The 9,457-nt window shown below is 34.8% G+C and overlaps 1 long non-coding RNA gene across 1 annotated transcript in view; it reads right to left on the bottom strand.

Annotated features, from left to right (window-relative positions):
• Positions 1-7,437: 7,437 nt before the first annotated feature.
• The window catches only part of LOC135224439 (uncharacterized), a 2,278-nt gene continuing 258 nt past the window's right edge, over positions 7,438-9,457 (bottom strand). Inside the window, exon 2 of the long non-coding RNA XR_010316731.1 lies at positions 7,438-8,048. This is a non-coding gene — a long non-coding RNA (uncharacterized LOC135224439). The remainder of the gene's footprint in view (positions 8,049-9,457) is intronic.

Below are 9,457 nucleotides of genomic sequence, written 5' to 3' on the forward strand. Positions count from 1 at the left end.
CCGAGACTTAACGCGATACTCAAGTCAACAATCAACTCCGGAAATGCGATGAAAGCCCTAAAAACATAGGCAGTACCAGTAATCAGTTACCGCGCAGGCGTAGTGGAGTGGACGAAGGCTGAATTCCGTAGCATAGACCAGAAAACTAGGAAACACATGACGATACACATAGTACTATATCCAAGAACAAACACAGACAGACAAAACACGAAAGGAAGGAGGGAGAGATGCATAGAGCACTGCGTCAATATCGAAAGCAGAGCACTAGGGCAATATCTGAAAACCAGTGAAAACGAGTAGGTCAGGAGTGCATGGGAAGAAGGACTGATGAAAGTAGACGAAGATCAAGAAATATACAAAGACAGAAGAATGACAAACAGAACGGAAGAATGGCACAAGAAACCAATGCACGGGCAGTACATGAGACAGACTAAGGAACTGGCCAGCGATGAAACATGGCAATGGCTACAGAGGGGAGAAGTCAAGAAGGAAACAGAAGAAATGCTAATAGCGACGCAAGATCAGGCCCTACGAACCAAATATATCCAAAGAACGATAGATGGAAACAACATCTCACCCATATGCAGATAGTGCAATGTGAAAAGCGAGACCATGAACCACATAGCAAGCGAAGGTCAGGCATTTGCAATGGACCAGTACAAAAAGAGGCCTGATTAGGTAGCAAATCCCTCCACTGGAGCCTGTGCAAGAAAAACCAGCTACCTTGTAGTAATAAGTGGTACGAGCACCATCCTGAAGGAGTGATAATAAATGATCAGGCAAAGATCATATGGGACTATGGCATCAGATCAGACGTGACGTTGACTGACAAAACAAAGAAGAAAGTATCACTCATTGATGTCGCAATACCATGGGACACCAGCGTAAATGAAAAAGAAAGAGAAAAATGTTTAACTATCAAGACCTGAAAACAGAAATAAGAAGGATATGGAACATGCCAGTGGAAATTGTACCCATAATCATAGGGACACGATCCCAAGATCCCTGAGAAGGAACCTAGAAAGTTAGATGCCGAATAGCCCCAGGACTCGTGCCGAGAGTATGCTTTTGGAAACAGCGCACATAGTAAGAAAAGTGATGGATTTCTAAGGAGGCAGGATGCAACCCGGAACCCTACGCTATAAAACCACCCGGTCGAATAGGATGACTGTGATGATGATAATAATAATGATAACAATAATAATAAAAATAATAGAATAATAATGATGATAATGTTTAAATTTAAGCAATTTTAATAAAGACACGACTAATGTACCACGGCCTTTTCGCAAAAGCTGTTACCCTTTTCTATTGATATTTCGTCTCTCATATCAATTACATAGACATTTATTTCGTTTTCATAGGTAACATTATTTTCTACCATTAATATTACTTTCTAAAGGGACTTTTATCAGTCCTCGATGTTTATTTAGTTTTATAATATATATATATATATATATATATATATATATATATATATATATATATATATATATATATATATATTTATTTATATGTGTGTGTGTGTGAATGTATGTATCATTTATTTAACAAGAAAATGTATTATTTTAAGTAGAATATTTGGTTAGCAAAATAGATTCCAAAACAAAGTTTTTGTTTTTTTAATGTTTCAAAGTGTTCATAAATACATACGTATATTGTAACAGTAAAATGGTTTGAAAACGACATATATAAAAGTACAAGGTGTTAAAACAAAGTAATATACCATAATAGTAAAATATTTCGAAAAAAGTTGTAATGCAACAAGTAACTTCACGAACTAAAATTTTCGAAGACAAAAATACAACCCGAAAAAAAGTCGTTTCTCCACCAACCACCCCCCCCCTCCAAAAATAAACAAACCTTTTGAAACATTTAAAAAATTCTACCACAACGTATAAACAAAGTTTAAATAAGGGAAAAGTTCTGAAAAAATATTTTTTTGTAACAAAGTTTCTTTGAGGATGACAAGTTGATTCTTCCTCAAACAACTATGAAGAGGGTCAACATAGTCGAAGGTCCTTCAAAGCAAGAGAGTGAAATGTACCTCGAAAAGAGATTAGGTTTTTCATTTATACATTCTTTTCTCTTTATTTTCTCATCTGCATGGATAGAAATAGGTCTTTATTAAACAGTACATGGACTGTTATAGCTGATTGTAAGTAATTTGGATCATTTTATAAGTTTGATTTTCATTTTTTTTTTTTCATTTTTACAAGGGAAAACTTAGTCTTTAGCGAATTCACAGTTCGGTGTTTTTTAACTGTATAGATATTAACACGTTTTGTTGCCTAACTACACACATACACACACACACACGAATGTATGTATGTATGTATGTATGTATGTATGTATGTATGTATGTATGTATGTATGTATGTATGTATGTATGTATGTATGTAATTCTAAAAGTTATCTCTTGGTAGCCTGCCACCAATGAAAACTCGTTCAGTTGTACAAATACGTATTGCAGAAAATTAAAACTGAAAACGATGCAAAACTAATGAATTTTTTTTTTATCGGATATCTTTTTATGCAAATGGACCAGGAATAGATTTTTTCATTTGCCAGTTAAGTTTTTTTTTTATTAAGAACGGCAATTACGACGTGAATACTGATTAAACCGATTAAATTAACAACTGAAATGTTCAAGCATCTTTAAAACAACTATAGCAATCAATGAATGTTTGACATTATATCATGAAATATTTGAATACCTTTGAAGAAAATATTAGGGGAGAGAGAGAGAGAGAGAGAGAGAGAGAGAGAATGCAGAATGAATGTATGCCAACACCTACCTTATGTTGAGCACATACTTCTGCCGAATAAACATCTGTCTTCAGAAGTGTGAAATGTCCTCTCCATGTTTGTGACTAATGGCCGTAGTACGTCACCGTCAATAAAGAAGGGCAATGTCTCAGGGCTCTATGAAGTTGGTATATATTCTGAAGTTGGTTTATATAAGTCCTCCGTCCCTTCCACGGACTTCACCTTATTTCTTTACAGCTCTCACTGCCGACATTCAACTTTCGATGTTGCTCTTACTATAGTTCGATTGGATTTCGGGTCGGTTCGCTTGCTACTCTTCAGTCTTCGTGGATGCACAAAATGTTACGGCGAGCACCGAGAAACGTGAACTGATAAACGGGTGACCCAATGGTCCAAGTTTCACTTCGTGTGTTATTGTAGCTCAACAACAGTGAAGTGCATTTTGACGGTTTGGCCGTGCTCGCCTCTCTCAGGACGTCATCGCATTCGTGGGCACCTCAAATCTTCCGCGATCTGTTTCATGAAATTTAGGCGTCAAGCCTAGCACCAGGGCACTTTCGGCCATTCAGTGCTCTTAGTGAATAAGTATATATTTTTAGTAAACGTTTTATTAAATTGCACTAGAAAGTGCAAAATAAATTTTTTGAGACACCAGGATCTTCCTACAATTAATCATGTCTACAAAAATAAAAGCTTATGTGCCAAACACAGAATGAAGGCATGGAAAAAAAGATGTTATTTCTTCAGCATGTCCTTCCATGATTGGCGCCCACACTTTTGTTTTCGTAAACTATTAAATGTAAAAAGAATCCTGGTGTCTCAAAAATGTATTTTTCACTTTATAGTGCATTTCAATACAAGTGTTTAAAATTTTAGACTTTTTATACTTTAATTTTGACAAATTGTAACCGATTTATGATTGCTAACGAATTTATATTCTGTCGAGCCAAAGAAAGTTTGAAAATTCCGTAGTTATTAACGTATCCTACAGTCAAAGAAGGTATAAAAATCCAGTGTTGTCTGGGAGGTATCAGGCCACTGCTGACCTTTTCATTTAATTAAGGTTGTATTGTCACCAGAATTGAGTAACCAAACAAGATTTCAAGTCCATCCGACGACGGGAACAAGTCGAAACTTGAGTTGCACGTTTTAGTATTAGTTTAGCAACAGTTAAGAGGGGCTGGACAGAAGAAACTGAAAGAAAAAGGTGGGGATGGAAGTGAAAAAGGTACAGCTAGGTGACGCAGGTAGACGGCAAAAACCTTTCAGTAATACCTGGAGTACACCGCGTAAAGAACACCGAAGGTGTACGTAGCGCCCCATTCTTTGAAACTATTGAACTGGTACCAATTTTTAAAAATTTTTACTCTTCAGGTACTTAGTCCTCGTTTGGACTCGACCTTCAAGAGGTTATTGCATCTCATGTTCTAAGATGTAAGGCAACAACATAACTAAAAAAAAATCAATACTACGTACAAAATCAAATTGAGAACTTCAGATCGTGGGCAGTTCCACATCAACAATAAGAAAAAAAATATTGTTGAAGTGGCTAAGAGTGAACAAATCCATTGTGAGCTATAAGATATCCATTTGACACTGTCCACTTGATGTTAAAGTAAATAGAAATTGGAGATGTGATATTCAAAATAATAAAAGGTGAGAAATAAGTCATGAAGAGGGAATGAACCTTAAAAAAAATAGAATATTAAGGCTTGACTCATTTTCTTTTCAAATTGTATTTTAATGCGATAAGGAAAAAAAAGCAAAGGCGTGAATAACTACACAGATTACATATCAACCAGGAGAGCAGGTTGCAAAATCTTTGCAAAACCGGGAGAGAAAAAGATAGAACGAGAAAAAGAAATTAAGAGAAAGAAAGAAAGAAATAAATTAAGAGAAAAGAGAAAGAATTTTTCATTAGAGAATCTTCCAGGTCTACCAGGTTTCGAGCACGTTACATAAATACTGACGAAATGTCGAAAGTATCTTTATTACAGACCTTGCACTATATTTGGTCTGATGCTGTCAACATTAATTTATTAACCCTTGTTAAGCTGTTGACAATTCTTCTGCAAGTTATTTTGACTGATGGCACAAAGAGTGAGCCAAAATACAAACGCCTTGATTATTAACTAAAGGTCCCTTAATTACATTTACCCTTGAACAATCCCTAATCTCTATTGTAATGTGATGCTAGACTGTATACATATTAGTTTCGCGTAAATTTTCAACGACGTTAAGATATATGAAATTTAAGTCAGTTCATAAGCTTACACCATGTTCCTTTAGTCAATTACACTTCAGTCACGTTTAATTACCAATGCATGCTAAAGTTAATGTCTCAATGAGTTCTCAGACAAGTCAGTTATGTTTTAACGTATGGCGGAATTTCTTAAATTTCTTCCTCAGGCCTGTTACTAAGCGCTTGTTTGCAGGGTGTTTTCAAGCCAGGAATCAATGTTTGCATTCAAAGTTCACTGTATTTAGATATAACGACAGCTCCACATATTACACAAGAGGTTTAATTTATTTACCAGGGACAAAACATTCGTGGCCTAATATGAATGTCAGGACACGTTGTACAGCAACCCGAAGTTACATTATAAACGGTATTTGGTACATTCTAAACTAGTCTTCCACGTTACCACTAGGAATGACAATAAACTCCAAGTAAAAGTTTGTTGATCAACCTAGATTTTACATTATAGATCATCCTTGCTTGTGGAGTGATGTTTAATAGTGGTGTATGGAAGACAGATTTTGGTCTAAGGACCGGGGCTAGGAACTAAAGGGTGATAAGTGGTGAAATGGTTTGGCATGGTTCCACTTCTAGGCATGATCTTAAGATCTTTTTAATGCCATTTATATATGCCATATTTATATATATCACATTAGTATATAAAGTTAGAATTCCAACCATAATGTACCATTATTAACCGAATTCTTATTTAGCCCCAGTTTTTGATGCCATTTATATATGCCATATTTATATATATCACATTAGTATATAAAGTTAGAATTCCAACCATAATGTACCATTACAAATCTTATTTAGCCCCAGTTAATGCATTATATTAAAAAAATGCTGCTAATAAAAGTTAAAAGCATTTAAAAGCCCTCCTATTGAACAGGAGCTTACTAACACTTGTGGTTTAATTGTTTGATATATAGGTACACAAAACTGTCTCTGCGAATTCCTTACAAGTATCATCGTAACTCAAGTAGTTGACGCCAAGGAGTTAGTTAGCAAGCTTTAGTTTAAGTTAGCTTTAACCGTGTTTTTCTACCCTTGCTTTTTCTAGTGTATATAGACAAATTAACTTTTCATATGAGCACACCAAATATCACGAGCTCGTTCCAACCAAGGGGACATTACAGAACGGAAAATCTTGTGTTTTAATTGTTTGATATATAGGTACACAAAACTGTCTCTGCGAATTGCTTACAAGTATCATCGTAACTCGAGTTGACCAAGGCTTAGTTACAAGCTTTAGTTACTTCTATTTACCCTTGTTTTTTCTACCCTTGCTTTTTCTAGTGTATATAGACAAATTAACTTTTCATATGAGCACACCAAATATCACGAGCTCTTCCAGCCAGGGAGACATTACAACGAAACCAAGTTAAACTAATTCCTTTATTAAAATACTAATAAGCAGTAATACATTTTACTAAAGCTTTAAATGGTTTTCACAATATATTCCTTTCAGAGAAAAAGCATACTGCTCTGTACGTCATAGTTTATAATACAGTTATCTTTAAGATTAGACAAAAATGGTACAAAATACAGGTTATAAATGACCAAGCACTTAATACTGTAGAATATGACCATTCTCGCAGTCTTACTTCCGCTTTCAAACAACTTTCCGATCATTCAACCAACCTCATTCTTTTTAATTTGATTAGACCTACGAAAAACTGTACAATTCGTCCATTAAAATATGATAAAGCTTCCTACTCGCTTCAGCATTCAGATCAACTTTACCTTCAGAAGGTATTAATGAGTTCCGTTAAGGGAGTAAATTAATACAATTATTTAGCGATAAAGCCTCTTACTCTCTTCAGCTTTCAGAAATAGCTTTATCTTGCGTAAATCCAACAACAATAAAACTTAATTAGTAGTTGCCTTATATCTAGTCATACACACTTAGCTTTCTGACCTACATTATCAGACCCACCGGAATTTCCATTCTGAATTGGCCAAAAACTTAAAACTTGACAACGAAGGCCTCTTTTATTCGCTTGAGCTTTCAGAAAAGGCTCTTCCTGAAGGATTGCGGGATAAATTTAAATTTAACAAGATGGCCTTATACTAAGATTTTCAATAATTACTTTGACAAACTACTCTTCCTCTCGACAGGTTTCAGAGATGGCTTTCATCTCCCGTGTTATGACAAGAGCCCCTTACTCCCGTCAGGTTTCAGAAAGCTCTCGTCTCCCGTGTACTTTCCTAAGATACCAGTGCCACACTATACCATGTTCACTTTGCTGTAAGAGTATACTACACACTACACGAGAGTAAGTCAGCAGCCTTGGGGACAAGGCAATATACTAAACCAGAGACCTTAATAGTATACGAAACTTTAAAAATTTGTATTAACTCGTCCCATACAATCTACCCATATCTACCAATAAAATATTGTCTAATTCAGCTGCTTATTCGGCTGCTTAGTCTAATTCGGTCGCTTATTCTGCTGCTTAAGTGTTTATAATTCTACTGGCAATAGCTTACTTTACCATCAAATCATAAAAAGAATTCCTCTTTACAGTCATGCACCACGTTTTAAAGACTTCCAGAAATAATTTTACAAAAACTTTCACAGCAAACTGTAACCATCTTACCTAATGCAAGCGGAAAGAAAAAATCCCATGAAAATAATTTCCCCTTAATTTTGGATATATCCTATTATAAAGTTACTCATCTTTAATCCTACATCACCAAAGCTATAAGACAAGCATAAAAAAAAATCTGTCTTTCCTACGAAGTACAGAATAGTTCTTGAGATTTGGTCATGGCTAGGAGTTACAGTGCAAAAGCCTATAAATCAAAGCTATATAAAATGGAACAGACTGGTACTCTTAAGAATTTTTTTCGATTAATTCTTCACAGCAGATTCCTACAGATCCAAAAAGTAGGAAATGTCTAAGCTTGTCAAAACTTCCAGATTTTTAGTAATACTCCTGCATAACTAAGACCGTACTTTTTCAATTAAGTAATCCCGGAGAACGTTGAAAACTTTAAAAGCTTCGAGATTAAGTACAGCAAGTCCGTCTCCCATCTGAAAATAGTAAAAAGATATTAAAATTAAAGGACTAGCACAACCACTCAAAATTCCTCAAATTGTGATTTACATAAGCACTTTCTAGTATCCTAAGAATTATAAGACGTAGCTGTCAAGTTAAAATATCCTTACTAAAACTGCATCTTAAAACAAATTAAGGGATTGAACACTGTCTTACCAGCTGTTAAAACTTGTTGGTAATTCTAAGCCCTTATTCCGCGGTAAAGTATACTATGGCAGTTGAAGTTTTCCTACGTTATTTTTCTTACTGAACAAGAATTTAAACTAATATTTATTTGGAAGACTTAACCGCCAGGGGCCAGTACTAAACACTGCGAAATACATTGGACGCCCCAATCCCTAGTGGATGTCTTATCCGCGGTTACGTTCCTTGCAGAGTAATTCTAAAGAATAGTTCCGCACGGACTGCAAGGAACGTAACCGCGGATAAGACATCCACTAGGGATTGGGGCGTCCAATGTATTTCGCAATCTTTAGTACTGGCCCCTGGGCGTTAATTACAGTCGTCCGAATGAATATTACTTTAAATTCTTGTTCAGTAAGTAAAATAACTTAGCAAAACTTTAACTGCCAGAGTCTACTTTACCGTGGAACAGGGCTTAGAATTACCCTTTAGTTAAAACTAAGTTACTGAATTTATACCTAAATTACATCAAATATACACCTAAATTACACCGAGTAAAGTTAAACTTAAAGCTAATACCTATAATAACTAAAAAAACTAGATCAATTAAAACCCATGCTACTTAAAAAATGAATTACCCTTTAAGCGTTTATTGTAACTAAAAAAAAAACTCCCAAAAGGGATTTTAAAATAGAACATTGCCAGGATTAAAGTAGCCAGTTCAAACACACCAACACCAACAGACATTAAGTCATTGAAAACAAGTCACAGCTAAGTGTATACCAATTTCAAGACAGTTTATGTACCAAATTGCAAGAAATACTAGCTTTGAAATTATATACTCTGTTCATTAGTGTCCTCGAACTTCAAGATTAATCTACTTACAGCAGATGGCCAGGTTTAAAATTAAGTTCCCAGCGAAATGCAGTGTTTCTCAAACTCATCATAAATCTTTTAAGAGTTTGAAATTATCAAGTAATACACTTTAGTTCCAGTTAACTCAATGTTACATTTACGAAGAAACTCGCAATAATATAAAAGATTGCCATAAATTAATTAAAAATTTCCAACCATCTTAGGAAAAATTTAAGATTATTAAAGAATATACAAACTTAAAATGACTAAGATTAACCTAACAAAGTAAAATTTCCAATTTGTAGCAAAGCTAAACTTTAAAACATCAATAATACATTTTAATGTCCGAATTTCCAAACCTCTGACCCAGAACATTAAGTTAACGAAAAAAAAAGCTTAAGAGAAC

This window comes from Macrobrachium nipponense, chromosome 12 (genome assembly GCF_015104395.2).
Source record: "Macrobrachium nipponense isolate FS-2020 chromosome 12, ASM1510439v2, whole genome shotgun sequence".
Classification (NCBI taxonomy): domain Eukaryota; kingdom Metazoa; phylum Arthropoda; class Malacostraca; order Decapoda; family Palaemonidae; genus Macrobrachium; species Macrobrachium nipponense.